The sequence below is a fragment of the Ranitomeya imitator genome, chromosome 5 (assembly GCF_032444005.1).
Source record: "Ranitomeya imitator isolate aRanImi1 chromosome 5, aRanImi1.pri, whole genome shotgun sequence".
Classification (NCBI taxonomy): domain Eukaryota; kingdom Metazoa; phylum Chordata; class Amphibia; order Anura; family Dendrobatidae; genus Ranitomeya; species Ranitomeya imitator.
Window position 1 is genome coordinate 670,135,522 of NC_091286.1, and position 17,428 is coordinate 670,152,949.

The 17,428-nt window shown below is 45.3% G+C and overlaps 1 protein-coding gene across 5 annotated transcripts in view; it reads right to left on the reverse strand.

Annotated features, from left to right (window-relative positions):
* LOC138638743 (cytochrome P450 2C23-like) overlaps positions 1-17,428 on the reverse strand; it is a 761,024-nt gene that overhangs the window by 521,178 nt on the left and 222,418 nt on the right. For 4 of the 5 annotated variants that reach the window (XM_069728292.1, XM_069728291.1, XM_069728290.1 and 1 more), the window contains 3 exons: positions 14,414-14,648; positions 14,105-14,280; positions 13,822-13,963 (listed from right to left, as the gene is read on the reverse strand). The exons of the other annotated variant lie outside the window; for it this stretch is intronic. The gene's annotated coding sequence lies outside the window, so the exon portion shown is untranslated. The remainder of the gene's footprint in view (positions 1-13,821; positions 13,964-14,104; positions 14,281-14,413; positions 14,649-17,428) is intronic. 5 annotated transcript variants of the gene reach the window in all.

Consider the following 17,428-nt stretch of genomic DNA (forward strand, 5'->3'; position numbering starts at 1 on the left):
CGTCCGGCTACACAAGGCCTCGAACGCTCCCTTTTCTGGGATTAGGAAAACCGCTTTTAAAGCCGGAGCAGCAAGAGCAAGTTTTGGCTTATCTTGCTGACTCAGCCTCTAGCTCTTTTGCCTCCTCTCGTGAAACTGGTAAAAGTAAAAGCAGCGCGTCGTTAGTGGATGTTCACGGTCAGGGACAAGTCACTTCCTTGTCCTCTTCAGCAAAAACAACAACAGAGAAGAATGCAGCAGGCGACACAACGGGTTACTCCATGGAGCTCTTTACACATACCGTCCCTGGCTTAGAAAGTGAAGCAGTTAACAGTCCATGCCCATTACAAGTTGAATCTGACATGGAGTGCACTGACGCACAGCCACAGCCAGACTACTATGCTGGTCCTTTGACTCAGACCACAACATTGCCCTCGCAGGGTGCTGATCAAGAATCAGACCCTGATGAGACTATGTTGCCCCATCACGAACGCTATACCACCAAACGACACGGTGACACAGACGAAGTTGCGCAGGAGGTACAAGAAGAGTTATTAGATGACCCAGTTCTTGACCCCGATTGGCAGCCATTGGGGGAACAGGGTGCAGGCGGCAGCAGTTCTGAAGCAGAGGAGGAGGAGGGGCCGCAGCAGGCATCAACATCGCCACAGGTTCCATCTGCCGGGCCCGTATCTTGCCCAAAACGCGTGGCAAAGCCAAAACCTGGTGGAGGACAGCGTGGCCATCCGGTTAAAGCTCAGTCTGCAATGCCTGAAAAGGTATCCGATGCTAGAAAGAGTGCAGTCTGGCATTTTTTTAAACAACATCCAATTGATCAGCGCAAAGTCATCTGTCAAAAATGTTCTACTTCCTTAAGCAGAGGTCAGAATCTGAAAAGTCTCAATACTAGTTGCATGCATAGACATTTAACCACCATGCATTTGAAAGCTTGGACTAACTACCAAACGTCCCTTAAGGTTGTTGCACCCTCGGCCAATGAAGCTAGTCATCAACGCAACATCCCTTCCGGCAGTGTAGGACCACCATTTAGCGCACCACCTGCTGTATCTGTGCAGGTATCTTTGCCAGGCCAAAGCAGTCAGGGTCAGGGAATCACCAGTTTCGTAGTAGGAAACACTGCATCTAGGGCACCGGCGGCAACAATACCATCTCCCACCGTCTCTCAGTCTGCCATGTCCACCGGCACCCCCGCTAGTTCCACGATCTCCAGCTCTCCAGTCCAGCTCACCCTACATGAGACTATGGTTAGAAAAAGGAAATACTTAGCCTCGCATCCGCGTACACAGGGTTTGAACGCCCACATAGCTAGACTAATCTCGTTAGAGATGATGCCCTACCGGTTAGTTGAAAGCGAAGCTTTCAAAGACCTGATGGACTACGCTGTACCACGCTACGAGCTACCCAGTCGACACTTTTTTTCCAGAAAAGCCATCCCAGCCCTCCACCAGCATGTTAAAGAGCGCATCGTCCATGCACTCAGGCAATCTGTGAGCACAAAGGTGCACCTGACAACAGATGCATGGACCAGTAGGCATGGCCAGGGACGTTACGTGTCCATCACGGCACACTGGGTAAATGTGGTGGATTCAGGGTCCACAGGGGACAGCAAGTTTGGGACAGTTCTGCCTAGCCCACGGTCTAGTAAACAGTTGTCTGTAGCCGTTCGCACCCCCTCCTCCTCCTCCTCCTCCTCGTCCTCCTGCAGAAGCAAGAGCTCGTCCACAGACCGCAGTCGCACAAACACTCCATCCGCACCTGCCACTGTTGCACACCAGGTCTCCCATTATGGGGCAGCTACTGGCAAACGTCAGCAGGCTGTATTGGCTATGAAGTGTTTGGGCGACAATAGACACACCGCGGAAGTTCTGTCCGAGTTCTTGCAGCAAGAAACGCAGTCGTGGCTGGGCACTGTAGATCTTGAGGCAGGCAAGGTAGTGAGTGATAACGGAAGGAATTTCATGGCTGCCATCTCCCTTTCCCAACTGAAACACATTCCTTGCCTGGCTCACACCTTAAACCTGGTGGTGCAGTGCTTCCTGAAAAGTTATCCGGGGTTATCCGACCTGCTCCTCAAAGTGCGTGGACTTTGCGCACATATCCGCCGTTCGCCTGTACACTCCAGCCGTATGCAGACCTATCAGCGTTCTTTGAACCTTCCCCAGCATCGCCTAATCATAGACGTTGCAACAAGGTGGAACTCAACACTGCACATGCTTCAGAGACTGTGCGAACAGAGGCGGGCTGTTATGTTTTTGTGGGAGGATACACATACACGGGCAGGCAGTAGGATGGCAGACATGGAGTTGTCAGGTGTGCAGTGGTCGAAGATTCAAGACATGTGTCAAGTCCTTCAGTGTTTTGAGGAATGCACACGGCTGGTTAGTGCAGACAACGCCATAATAAGCATGAGCATCCCCCTAATGCGTCTGCTGATGCAAAGTTTGACGCACATAAAGGATCAGGCGTCTGCACCAGAGGAAGAGGAAAGCCTTGATGACAGTCAGCGATTGTCTGGTCAGGGCAGTGTACATGACGAGGTACCGGGCGAAGAGGAGGTGGAGGATGAGGAGGATGATGGGGATGAGTATATTTTTAATGAGGAAGCTTTCCCGGGGGCACGGGAAATTGGTGGCGTGGCAAGGCCGGGTTCTGGTTTTTTGAGGGACACAAGTGACGTAGATTTGCCTGCAACTGCCCCTCAACCAAGCACAACCGCAGATTTGACAACGGGAACTTTGGCCCACATGGCGGATTATGCCTTGCGTATCCTCAAAAGGGACACACGCATTACAAAAATGATGAACGATGACGATTACTGGTTGGCCTGCCTCCTTGATCCTCGCTATAAAGGCAAATTGCAAAATATTATGCCACATGAGAACTTGGAACTAATATTAGCAACAAAACAATCAACTCTTGTTGACCGTTTGCTTCTGGCATTCCCTGCACACAGCGCCCGTGATCGTTCTCACACGAGCTCCAGGGGCCAGCAGACCAGAGGTGTTAGAGGGGCAGAAATCAGAAGTGGCGTTGGCCAGAGGGGTTTTCTGACCAGGTTGTGGAGTGATTTTTCTATGACCGCAGACAGGACAGGTACTGCAGCATCAATTCAAAGTGACAGGAGACAACATTTGTCCAGTATGGTTACAAACTATTTTTCATCCCTTATCGACGTTCTCCCTCAACCGTCATTCCCATTTGATTACTGGGCATCCAAATTAGACACCTGGCCAGAATTGGCAGAATATGCATTGCAGGAGCTTGCTTGCCCGGCAGCTAGTGTCCTATCAGAAAGAGTATTCAGTGCTGCAGGTTCAATACTAACAGAAAAAAGGACTCGTCTGGCTACCCAAAATGTAGATGATCTAACCTTCATTAAAATGAACCACAACTGGATTTCAAAATCTTTTGCCCCACCCTGCCCGGCTGACACCTAGCTTTCCTATGAAAAGGTCTTGCCTGTGGACTATTCTGAATGACTTTTCCAATCTCGTAATTTTCTTCACCTGATTGTCCAGCATACGACATGTTTCCACCTCACGAAATGGCCAAACTCCCCACACGGGGCCGTGCTATCGCCACTTTGCGCTTGGACCCTTGAGAGTGCTGTTTGTCTGAAGAGGTGGGTGTGGCCGCTTTTGGTCGACGGCACTGCCACTGGGTCCCTCATAGTACAATAAAGTGTCTCTGGCGGTGGTGGTGCGCACCCAACGTCAGACACACCGTTGTAATATGAGGGGCCCTGTGCCTGTACCGCCGGCCACAAGACAGTTCCCCCCCCCCAGCTCAAACAGTGCTCTACCACTAGCAAAATTATCTCTCACAGCTTCACCAATGTGTAGTCTAGGCGCTGACATCCTTCAATGCCTGGCACTGACAATACCATTGTTTTGACATTTTTGTTATGTTAGGCCTTCGAAGCCTGTCTGCGGTCCCTTCTTTCTACAACTACTACACTGACCAGGCCACTGCTGGCCGTGTTACCCTGGAACCAATTTAAAAGTGCCTACAGCCAGCCCAAGTTTGTTATGTTAGGCCTTCGAAGCCTGTCTGCGGTCACTCCTTCCACTAGACTTCCACTGACCAGACCACTGCTGCCCGTGTACCCCTGGAACCAATTTAAAAGTGCCTACAGCCAGCCCAAGTTTGTTATGTTAGGCCTTCGAAGCCTGTCTGCGGTCACTCCTTCCACTAGACTTCCACAGACCAGACCACTGCTGCCCGTGTACCCCTGGAACCAATTTAAAAGTGCCTACAGCCAGCCCAAGTTTGTTATGTTAGGCCTTGGAAGCCTGTCTGCGGTCACTCCTTCCACTAGACTTCCACTGACCATACACTGCTGCCCATGTACCCCTGGAACCAATTTAAAAGTGCCTACAGCCAGCCCAAGTTTGTTATGTTAGGCCTTCGAAGCCTGTCTGCGGTCACTCCTTCCACTAGACTTCCACTGACCAGACCACTGCTGCCCGTGTACCCCTGCAACCAATTTAAAAGTGCCTACAGCCAGCCCAAGTTTGTTATGTTAGGCCTTCGAAGCCTGTCTGCGGTCACTCCTTCCACTAGACTTCCACAGACCAGACCACTGCTGCCCGTGTACCCCTGGAACCAATTTAAAAGTGCCTACAGCCAGCCCAAGTTTGTTATGTTAGGCCTTCGAAGCCTGTCTGCGGTCACTCCTTCCACTAGACTTCCACTGACCAGACCACTGCTGCCCGTGTACCCCTGGAACCAATTTAAAAGTGCCTACAGCCAGCCCAAGTTTGTTATGTTAGGCCTTCGAAGCCTGTCTGCGGTCACTCCTTCCACTAGACTTCCACAGACCAGACCACTGCTGCCCGTGTACCCCTGGAACCAATTTAAAAGTGCCTACAGCCAGCCCAAGTTTGTTATGTTAGGCCTTGGAAGCCTGTCTGCGGTCACTCCTTCCACTAGACTTCCACTGACCATACACTGCTGCCCATGTACCCCTGGAACCAATTTAAAAGTGCCTACAGCCAGCCCAAGTTTGTTATGTTAGGCCTTCGAAGCCTGTCTGCGGTCACTCCTTCCACTAGACTTCCACTGACCAGACCACTGCTGCCCGTGTACCCCTGCAACCAATTTAAAAGTGCCTACAGCCAGCCCAAGTTTGTTATGTTAGGCCTTCGAAGCCTGTCTGCGGTCACTCCTTCCACTAGACTTCCACTGACCAGACCACTGCTGCCCGTGTACCCCTGGAACCAATTTAAAAGTGCCTACAGCCAGCCCAAGTTTGTTATGTTAGGCCTTCGAAGCCTGTCTGCGGTCACTCCTTCCACTAGACTTCCACAGACCAGACCACTGCTGCCCGTGTACCCCTGGAACCAATTTAAAAGTGCCTACAGCCAGCCCAAGTTTGTTATGTTAGGCCTTGGAAGCCTGTCTGCGGTCACTCCTTCCACTAGACTTCCACTGACCAGACCACTGCTGCCCGTGTACCCCTGGAACCAATTTAAAAGTGCCTACAGCCAGCCCAAGTTTGTTATGTTAGGCCTTCGAAGCCTGTCTGCGGTCACTCCTTCCACTAGACTTCCACTGACCAGACCACTGCTGCCCGTGTACCCCTGGAACCAATTTAAAAGTGCCTACAGCCAGCCCAAGTTTGTTATGTTAGGCCTTCGAAGCCTGTCTGCGGTCACTCCTTCCACTAGACTTCCACAGACCAGACCACTGCTGCCCGTGTACCCCTGGAACCAATTTAAAAGTGCCTACAGCCAGCCCAAGTTTATGTTAGGCCTTCGAAGCCTGTCTGCGGTCACTCCTTCCACTAGACTTCCACAGACAAGACCACTGCTGCCCGTGTACCCCTGGAACCAATTTAAAAGTGCCTACAGCCAGCCCAAGTTTGTTATGTTAGGCCTTCGAAGCCTGTCTGCGGTCACTCCTTCCACTAGACTTCCACAGACCAGACCACTGCTGCCCGTGTACCCCTGGAACCAATTTAAAAGTGCCTACAGCCAGCCCAAGTTTGTTATGTTAGGCCTTGGAAGCCTGTCTGCGGTCACTCCTTCCACTAGACTTCCACTGACCATACACTGCTGCCCATGTACCCCTGGAACCAATTTAAAAGTGCCTACAGCCAGCCCAAGTTTGTTATGTTAGGCCTTCGAAGCCTGTCTGCGGTCACTCCTTCCACTAGACTTCCACTGACCAGACCACTGCTGCCCGTGTACCCCTGGAACCAATTTAAAAGTGCCTACAGCCAGCCCAAGTTTGTTATGTTAGGCCTTCGAAGCCTGTCTGCGGTCACTCCTTCCACTAGACTTCCACAGACCAGACCACTGCTGCCCGTGTACCCCTGGAACCAATTTAAAAGTGCCTACAGCCAGCCGAAGTTTGTTATGTTAGGCCTTGGAAGCCTGTCTGCGGTCACTCCTTCCACTAGACTTCCACTGACCATACACTGCTGCCCATGTACCCCTGGAACCAATTTAAAAGTGCCTACAGCCAGCCCAAGTTTGTTATGTTAGGCCTTCGAAGCCTGTCTGCGGTCACTCCTTCCACTAGACTTCCACTGACCAGACCACTGCTGCCCGTGTACCCCTGGAACCAATTTAAAAGTGCCTACAGCCAGCCCAAGTTTGTTATGTTAGGCCTTCGAAGCCTGTCTGCGTCCCGTTCTTTCAACTACAACTACACTGACCAGGCCACTGATGGCCGTGTTCCCCTGGAACCAATTTTAACTTGCCTACAGCCAGCCCAATGTTAGGCCTTTGATGCCTGTCTGCCGTCACTCCTTCCACTAGGCCTCCACTGACCGGTCTATTGCTGCCCGTGTACCCCTTGAACCAACATCATTAAATATAAAAAAAATTAATTTGATTATAAAAAATAAGATCGTGTTGAGATCTCAAATGCAGACATTTTAACAATCAAAACAAACACACAACAAATATCTGGAACTGTACTACAAAGGTCCAACAGCTACAATTTCTTTCTCCTGCAAGAAGTTAACTGAAAGTTTTTTGGAGTTGTTAACACAGATATGGCATCCACCGAGTGTTGTCCTGTCGCGTCTCCTTTAAATTATTTCCAATAAGATGTTAAACTATTAATTTAATAAAATCAATAATTAAAAAAATAATTGAGTAAGTCAAAAGCACATTGCAAATAAACATTAATTACAAATCAAGAAGCATGGCGCGTCCGAGGGTGAGTAGATACCGAATAAGAATATAATCACCCTCGGACGCGCAATGCTTATTTACAACAGCCTTCCTTCCTAAGAATCAGCCCTTCCGTGGTGTAGAGAGAGGTTGTGTTACACTCCAAGGTGTTCCCCAGGTTGCCTTTCCTGAGCTTCGATCTTCCGGCTCTCGTTTAGTAGCTGTTGGAAACTACGCTGCATTAGGCCTACTAATTGTGTATGGGTGAAACAGTGGCGCATCTGCGGTCCCTCCTTCCACTAGGCCTCCACTGACCTGTCTACTGCGGCCCGTGTACCCCTTGAACCAACCTAATAAAATATTTAAAAAATTAATTTGATTATAAAAAATAAGATCGTGTTGAGATCTCAAATGCAGACATTTTAACAATCAAAACAAACACACAACAAATATCTGGAACTGTACTACAAAGGTCCAACAGCTACAATTTCTTTCTCCTGCAAGAAGTTAACTGAAAGTTTTTTGGAGTTGTTAACACAGATATGGCATCCACCGAGTGTTGTCCTGTCGCGTCTCCTTTAAATTATTTCCAATAAGATGTTAAACTATTAATTTAATAAAATCAATAATTAAAAAAATAATTGAGTAAGTCAAAAGCACATTGCAAATAAACATTAATTACAAATCAAGAAGCATGGCGCGTCCGAGGGTGAGTAGATACCGAATAAGAATATAATCACCCTCGGACGCGCAATGCTTATTTACAACAGCCTTCCTTCCTAAGAATCAGCCCTTTCGTGGTGTAGAGAGAGGTTGTGTTACACTCCAAGGTGTTCCCCGGGTTGCCTTTCATGAGCTTCGATCTTCCGGCTCTCGTTTAGTAGTTGGTGGAAACTACGCTGCATTAGGCCTACAAATTTGGTATGGGGTGTAGAGACAGGTTGTGTTACACTCCAAGGTTTTCACCAGGTTGCCTTTCCTGAGCTTCTATCTTCAGGCTCTCATTAAATTGTGGTTAAATGGAACAACTGCATTTGGCGTACTAGTTGGTTTGGGGCCTACTATCGGTGTCTGCCGCTCCTTGCTGTTCTCCTGGTTTCCTGTCCTGAAATTCCATTTTCAGCCTCTCGTTAAGTAGTTGTTAATGTTAAACTGCATTTGGCCTACTAGTTGGGTTGGGGCCTACTATCGGTGTCTGCCACTCCTTGCTGTTCTCCTCCACTGAACAAAGCTGTGCCGCCTGTTTACTACGGTTGCCAATTTTGAACTGCATTTCGACTACTTACTGATTTGGCCCTACTCTCTGTGTCAGCCTCTCATTCCAGTTGTCCTCCACTGCAATGCCCCCTGGTTATTCCTGTGTTACCAATTTTGAACTGCATTTAGCCCACTTTCTTCTTTGGGCCTATATCTGTGTTTCCACTTCATCGTGCCCATTGCCCAGCCAGTGATAGATGAGTCTGCTGGTACATTGACCCATAACGCAACATTCCCCGTGCACGCTACACAACAACATTGTGACCCTGCTGAAAGTCAGGTTGCTCTTCCCGCATACCATACCACCTTACACGGGGACAAAGAGGAAGGTGCAGATGAAAGTGCAGGTTCCTTCATCAGGTGGGGGGAGGAATACTAGTTGGCGACGTCACTGGCACAGGGCCTCTCATAGTACGCAAAAGTGTTGCTGCCGGTGGGAGGCGCCCCCGCCGTGCAAACACACCGCTGTACTTTGAGGGGCCCTGTGCCAGTGCCAATGCCAACGAGTGGGCCCCCCCTGCTTGCTCAGGTTCACAGCACTTGCAAAGTTGAAATACTTACCTCTCCCTGCTCCACTGCCGTGACGTGGTCCAGATTTCCTGGGCCCACTAATTACTTGAACCAGCCCTACCCCCCACAACTTTAGCCAAATGACCCCCAATTTCAAATGCCTTCCAATTATTATAAGGTAAATTACGCTTGACAAGCTTCATTAAGAAGAATGGATGGTTTTGACATTAAAATGGGCACTCTAGGTGTTTTCCTGGCCCCCACTCACTGCCGACTATGCTGCCCCATTGACTTGCATTGGGTTTCGTGTTTCGGTCGATCCCGACTTTACGTCATAATCGGCCGATTTCACTTGACCCGACTTTGGACATAGTCGGGTTTCGCAAAACCCGGCTCGACTCTAAAAAGGTCAAGGTCGCTCAACTCTAGTAACCAGGGTAAATATTGGGTTACTAAGCGCGGCCCTGCGCTTAGTAACCCGATGTTTACCCTGGTTACCAGTGAAGACATCGCTGAATCGGCGTCACACACGCCGATTCAGCGATGTCAGCGGGTGATCCAGCGACGAAATAAAGTGCTGGCCTTCTAGCTCCGACCAACGATGTCACAGCATGATCCTGATCGCAGCTGCTGCAATGTCATGGATCGCTATCGTTATCGTTGTTAAGTTGTTCAGTGTGAAGGTACCTTAAGGCTTGGGATTTGCGGACATCACTGGCCTGGGCTCTCTGATCGCTCTACTTGCAGCTCCATATTTCTTCTTCTGACTTTGACCCTGGATCTTGCAGGACTTCACAAGGGGCGAGTGGGTTAATCATCTACTCTGCTATTGCACCTTATTCATCTCTATATATGTAAGAGATATTTTATCTAGCATTCTCTGTATGTTACAGTGTAAGGGGGGATTGAATCAGGTTGACTCCAATTTTTTAACAGTACATCCTAATATTTTTTCTACGTCATATGTATTCTATGGCCTAGATGCCTATCCATTTTATAGCTTGATTGGGTGCCTATCCCAAGATATATAAAACAGCTCATAATACATATGTATATATATATATATATATATATATATACATATATATATATATATATCTACTATATAAAGCTGAATGTGTGTATGTGTGTGTGTGTGTATGTGTATGTGTGTGTATGTCCGGGATTGGCATCTGCACCGTCACAGCTACAGCCACAAAATTTTGCACAGTCACACGTCTGGACCCCGAGAGCATCATAGGCTACGTTGTGAGGCGAAATTTTAACCCCGCGCGTTCCAATTCACCAAACAATTTTGCCCCTATCTACATAATGGGGAAAAAAGTGAAAGGAAAAGTGTTGGAGGCGTCGCAGCTACAGAAACAAAATTTTGCACAGTCACACATCTGGACCCTGAGAGCGTCATAGGCTACGTTGTGAGGTGAAATTTTAACCCCGCGCTTTCCAATTCACCAAACAATTTTGCCCCTATCTACATAATGGGGAAAAAGTGAAATGAAAAGTGTTGGAGGAGTCGCAGCTACAGCCACAAAATTTTGCACAGTCACACGTCTGGACCCTGAGAGCGTCATAGGCTATGTTGTGAGGTGAAATTTTAACCCGCGCTTTCCAATTCACCAAACAATTTTGCCCCTATCTACATAATGGGGAAAAAGGTGAAAGGAAAAGTGTTGGAGGCGTCGCAGCTACAGCCACAAAATGTTGCACAGTCACACGTCTGGACCCCGAGAGAGTCATAGGCTACGTTGTGAGGTGAAATTCTAACCCCGCGCTTTCCAATTCACCAAACAATTTTGCCCCTATCTACATAATGGGGAAAAAAGTGAAAGGAAAAGTGTTGGAGGCGTCGCAGCTACAGAAACAAAATTTTGCACAGTCACATGTCTGGACCCTGAGAGCGTCATAGGCTACGTTGTGAGGTGAAATTTTTAACCCCACGCTTTCCAATTCACCAAACTATTTTTCCCCTATCTACATAATGGGGAAAAGTGAAAGGAAAAGTGTTGGAGGCAAAATGACAGCTGCCAGATGTGAACAAGGGGGACTTAAAGAATGAGAGCGATGGCGCCAAAGAGTATATACCGATCAGTTGCTAAGGTGGGGCCCCGACATGAGATACTCACCACACATGGGGATATGAACACACACACAAAATGCGCCACACACTACCACGTGCTTGAACACATATACCACCCTCAGCACACATTTCACCACAAATACACCAACCTCGCCACATAAAAGTTGAAACACAAAAGTCACCGCTCAAAACTCACCACGCGCAAAACTTGCCACATGCAAAAACTAGGCTCACGCAAAACTCGCCACAAGTGCAAAACTCACCTCATGGAAAACTCGCCACACGCAAAACTTGCACACGCGGAAAAATTGCCACATGCACAAAATTTGCAACACATGCAAAAGTTGCCTCTCACAAAACTTGCACATACTCAAAAGGCACCAGACATAATACTCACCACGTGCAAAACTCGCCATGCGCAAAACTTGCTGCACACAACTTGCTACACTAACCTGTCACATGCAACTCGACACACAAAAAGTTGCTACACGCATGTTGCCACACAAAACTCATCTCACAAAAGTTGCTACATGCATGTCGCCACACACAACTCAACACACACAACTTGACAGACGAAACTCGCCCTAAAACACACACAAGTATTAGCCTTCAAAAATAAAAATCTGATTAATAAGCAGACAAACTACAAGAGCAACAAATGTACCATATAGGAAATACAGCAGCTGTCAGTCACATGACCTGTCTATTATGTGTATGTGTGAGCTAATATATACTGCCAGGGGGAGGGCTTCCTGTTGGCTGGGGATTTATCAGGCTGCCAATTTAACTTACAAATACTGAGGTAAAAATACTGAGCAAATAACGTGTTAACGAGGTCTAATACAGGAGATCACACAGGTATCTATATATATAATTGTCTAAGGGTTTTTCCGTCTGTCTGTCTGTCTGTCTGTCTGTCTGTCCTGGAAATCCCGGCTCTCTGATTGGTCGAGGCCTGGCGGCCTCGACCAATCAGAGACCGGCACAGCATCGACGTAGAAATCCCGCGTCTCTGATTGGTCGAGGCCGCCAGGCCTCGACCAATCAGCAACGGGCACAGCGACGATGATGTCATAATGGTTGCCATGGCGACGATGATGTCATAAAGGTTGCCTCGACCAATCAGCAACGGGCACAGCGACGATGATGTCATAAAGGACGTAGACATCCTGCGTCTCTGATTGGTCGAGGCCGCCAGGCCTCGACAAATCAGCATCGGGCACAGCGACGATGATGTCATAATGGTTGCCATGGCGACGATGATGTCATAAAGGTTGCCTCGACCAATCAGCAACGGGCACAGTCTGCCGCGAATTCTGGAATCATCATTGTCCATATATTACAGGGACATGCATATTCTAGAATACCCGATGCGTTAGAATCGGGCCACAATCTAGTATACTATATACAGGGGAGATGACACACAGATATATACTATATACAGGAGAGATGACACACAGGTATATACTATATACAGGAGGAGATGACATACAGGTATATACTATATACAGGAGGAGATGACACACAGGTATATACTATATACAGGAGCAGATTGCCTACAGGTATATACTATATACAGGAGGAGATGACATACAGGTATATGCTATATATAGAAGATGACATACAGGTATATACTATATACAGGAGGAGATGACACACAGATATATACTACAGGGGAGATGACACACAGGTATATACTATATACAGGAGGAGATGACATACAGGTATATACTATATATAGAATGAGATGACATACAGGTATATACTATATATAGGAGGAGATGACATACAGGTATATACTATATATAGGAGGAGATGACATACAGGTATATACTATATATAGGAGGAGATGACATACAGGTATATACTATATACAGGGGAGATGACACACAGCAGGTATATACTATTTACAGGAGAGATGACATACAGGTATATACTATACCTGTACTATATATACTATATACAGGAGATGACATACAGGTGTATACTATATATAATGGAGATGACAAACATGTATATACTGAGGTGAAAATGAGAAGTGCCACAACAGCTAATAACTAGAGTGTAACCATGTATTTGGAACCCCTAGAAGATCCTCTAATAGAAGTACATATATAAAGCCAGGAGGAACCTAATAAATGAAAATGAGAAGTGTGAGGTGAAAATGAAAAGGTGTGAGTGCAAAATGAGAGGAGTGAGGGAAAATAGTGTAGTGATCGGAAAATGACAGATGTGAGGTCGAAATGACAAGTGTTAGGGGGGGAATGAGAGGAGTGAGGGAGAAAATGAGAGGTGTGAGGGAGAAAATGAGAGATGTGAGGGGGAAAATTAAAGATGTGATTGGGAAAATGAGAGGCGTGATGGGAAAATAAGAGAAGTGAAGTGCTATAACTAACCACAGATATTTACTATGCCCAGGCAACGCCGGGCTCTTCAGCTAGTATATATATATATATATATATATATATATATATATATATATATATATATTTCAGCAGTGTTATTAGATTTTTCTTCCAAAGTTTAATATTGTGGCCCATTTCTTTGTCCTCTGTGTATAAGAACTTTCTTGCAGGGGTTCTTGTGTTTATTTTGTCTCTGGGATTATACATAGCACAGAGGTATATGCCTGTTTTGGTCTTCATATATACTTTAGAGACTGTTTGATTGAAACCGCTGATGCTGCTGTGATCACAGGACTAACATCAAGATTTAAATTTAAAATGCAGTACAGGATCAGCAAACAAAATTATGCTAAGCCCAAGGCAAATCTTGTGGTACAGTTTATACAGTTAGCATTATGTTAAATAAATGTATGATGCAATTAAAAGGGAATGAAATAAAAAGAGTTACCTAATAAGAAGGCAATCAAGGCTTCGTTCTTCTTAAATTTTCCTTATGAGTTGAGAAAGTGCCCAGGATAAAACTCTTCTGGCTTCTTAAAATAATCTTTATCGCTAAGAGCAGAGTGAAGAAATGGAATGACAGTTGTGCCCTAGAGAAACAAAAGGTAATAACTTACCATAAAAATATACAATATAACGAAAATATTATAAATATACAGAATTTATTAAATTATTCAATGGAAAACACACACACAAAGTCCAGACTTATGATAGAAGAGAAGTATCCTAACCTTTGGAAGATTATAACCCTTGAATGTGATGTCCGTAGTTGTGGCATCTGGGAGGCTTCCAGGTGCGATGTCCCCAAATCTTTGAATTTCATGAATGACAGCATCAGTATATGGCATTTCTTTTCTATGTTCTACTTGAGATCCAATAACATTTTCAATTTCATTTAGCACTTTTTCTAAAAGGTAAAAATAGTATGTATTGTGAGTTACAAAGCAAATTCTGAAAGATATAAAATAAAGTAGAAGTTCAATATATGTTGGTCATAAATCAACATGGGAGAGGGGAAAAAGGATTTCCACAGAGCTCACCAGAGTATCACAGGACCACGGGTGCCAGGTTCAACGTGGCTGGACTCCACTTGTAAATGCAGGCAAAAAAGGAAAAACCAGCACCAGGTGATTTCCATAAAAATTCAAGTTTCATCTTTTATTCAATCCATTGTTTGTAAAAAGTTAAAAACATACATATCATAGAGTCTCAAGGGGCAAAGATCGCCCTCCACGCCTGATGCATTTCGAGCTTCATGTCCGTACTCATAGGCATCTAAAATTACAATGAACACACAAGGTTTATAACACGTACACAAACCCAACCTCACATGTGAAAACAATTACAAAACAAATGGACCAATCATTATTTGGTGGAATGAACCTTCGAATCATGGTCTTGAGAAAGCAGAATTAGAATCATGCGGCAAACAAATATTGTTCTATCAAATATTACCCTTAACAAAACTAATTAGTAAAAACACACTAGTTACACTGAGGTACCACAAGAAATAAAATAATAAATATGTAGATATATAAAACCCAAAATCACGATACCCAGGATCACCAAAGTGTGTCAACAACGTAGTACAACACTACAGAAGAGCTGAAAAAAGTCGTGCTTATAACATGTTTAAGCCCAAGAAATCATTCACAGCAACGAATGTAAATAATTCATATTTTATTTATTGCATGGTATACATAAAAAATATTTTATTATTAAAAACAAAAATTAATATCATTTAATATATATGTATGTAATATCAATTAGTGCCCATACCTATGTGGCTGACCTATTATATAATTGTAATAGTACCCGTAAGGACTTATTATGAAAAAAAGGGGGGGTAGTGAAAAAAGAAAAAAATTCTTTAAAAATTTGTGTGTATAAAAATTCGTAATAAAGTGCAGCAATGTGCATCCAAGGATACGAACAATAAAGGTGCAAACCAAAGAGAAAGTGCAACTGCATAAAGTGCAAAAAAAGAGAGAGACTCTCATAAATAAGGTGCAATGGTTCACATATAAAGCCACTTAATTTAGGGTATATGGACTAGATGGACTGGTCGCCAGATAGTGTATGGTGCACCCCGATGCGCGTTTCGGACGCCAAACTCCTTCGTCAGGGGGTGTAATTGTCTATTGGTATCTGTTTTTTTTTTATATTACCCACATTGATTGAAACGCCGATGACCGCAGCTGTAGTGTAAACGGTGCATGCGCCACCCAAGTTACCCGGAAGTCACGAGCGGCCGTGTCACGTGACCGGACGCACAGGATGTGTACCTGGCGTTGCCAAGGGCATGGAGACGCAGCAGCCATGGCCACAGGGTCCCGGCGGCGCATGCGCACAACATAGGATGCGGCATGAGCACACAGAACCGGAACTACCTACCAAAATAGCAAGTAATATATAAACGATTACTAAGGGGCAGAAATAATAAAGCTGTATAGGGGAAGGTTAACTATTTACTATGCTCCCACTATCATACTAATGGACACCTCATCATATGATCGGCGCATGCGCACAACATAGGATGCGGCATGAGCACATAGAACCGGAACTACCTACCAAGATAGCAAGAATTATTTAAACGATTACTAAGGGGCAGAAATAATAAAGCTGTATAGGGGAAGGTTAACTATTTACTATGCTCCCACTATCATACTAATGGACACCTCATCATGTGATCAGGGTATCTGCCCGCAGATGTCAGTCTATGGATATAATCCTGTTACTCATATCCTCGCATTATGTTGCTGCGGTACTATATATACAAATATTAGCTCCCATATGGTACCCATAAGGACTCATATGGGAGCTAATATTTGTATATATAGTACCGCAGCAACATAATGCGAGGATATGAGTAACAGGATTATATCCATAGACTGACACCCGTTGCTGTGAATGATTTCTTGGGCTTAAACATGTTATAAGCACGACTTTTTTCATCCCTTAACAAAACTAGAAAAATAGAACAATTAGTTGACACATATTCAAAAAATGTATGATGTTATTATTATTATTATTATTATTATTAATATTTATTAATATAGCACCATTATTTCCATGGTGCTGTACATGAGAAGAGGTTACATCAAAATACAAATATCACTTACAATAAACAAAACTAACAATAACATACTGATACAGAGGGGAGATGACCCTGCCCTTGCGGGCTTACATTCTATAGGATTGTGGGGAAAGAGACAGTCTCAGTGGAATGGTAAGGACGGAATCCAGATTGTAGGCTGTCGAAGAGAGAGTTAGATGCAAAGTGAGAGAAAAGTTCAGCTTGGACGTTCTGCTCAAGGAGTTTGGAAGCTAATGCATGCAAAGATATGGGGCGGTAACTGGACATAGCGCTCGGGTCAAGGAAGGCTTTTGAGAATAGATGTGATTGTGGCATGTTTGAAAGCAAAGGGGAAGGTACCAGAAGTTAATGATAGATTGTATAGATGGGTTAGGGATGGGATTAGTTAATGGTGAGATCGGAGAGGAGGTGGTATAAGATGGGGTCAAGTGCACAAATGATAAGTTGTGATTTGGATAGAAGATGGGCAAGCTGTCCTTCAGTGATTTTGGAGAGGGAAGTTATGGGGTTAGGGCATTGGTCTTGCATACAAATGGGTTGTGGTGGTCGGACAACAGAGACTTGCCTTGTTTTGTCTATCCTATTTTTGAAGTGCGTGGCAAAGTCTTCAGCAGAGATTAAGGAAGTCGGAGGGGGCAGTGGTTGGTGGAGGAGGGAGATAAAGGTGTTGAACAACTGTTTGGGGTTGTAGGATAAAGAAGATATGAGGGATATGAAATAGGCCTGTTTAGTAGAGGTGAGAGCTGATTTGAATGCGAGTGTTGCTTGTTTAAGTGCAATGAAATCATCTTGTGAATGTGTTTTCTTCCAATTCTGGATACTTGCCAAAGCTTTTTGGTGATGTTATTGTGCCAGGGTTGTCTATTGATTTGTTGCACTCTGTTATGCATGACAGGGGCAACCGAGTTGATGGCTGTTGCCAGAGTGGCATTGTAGAAACTAGTGGCAGTGTCTGGTT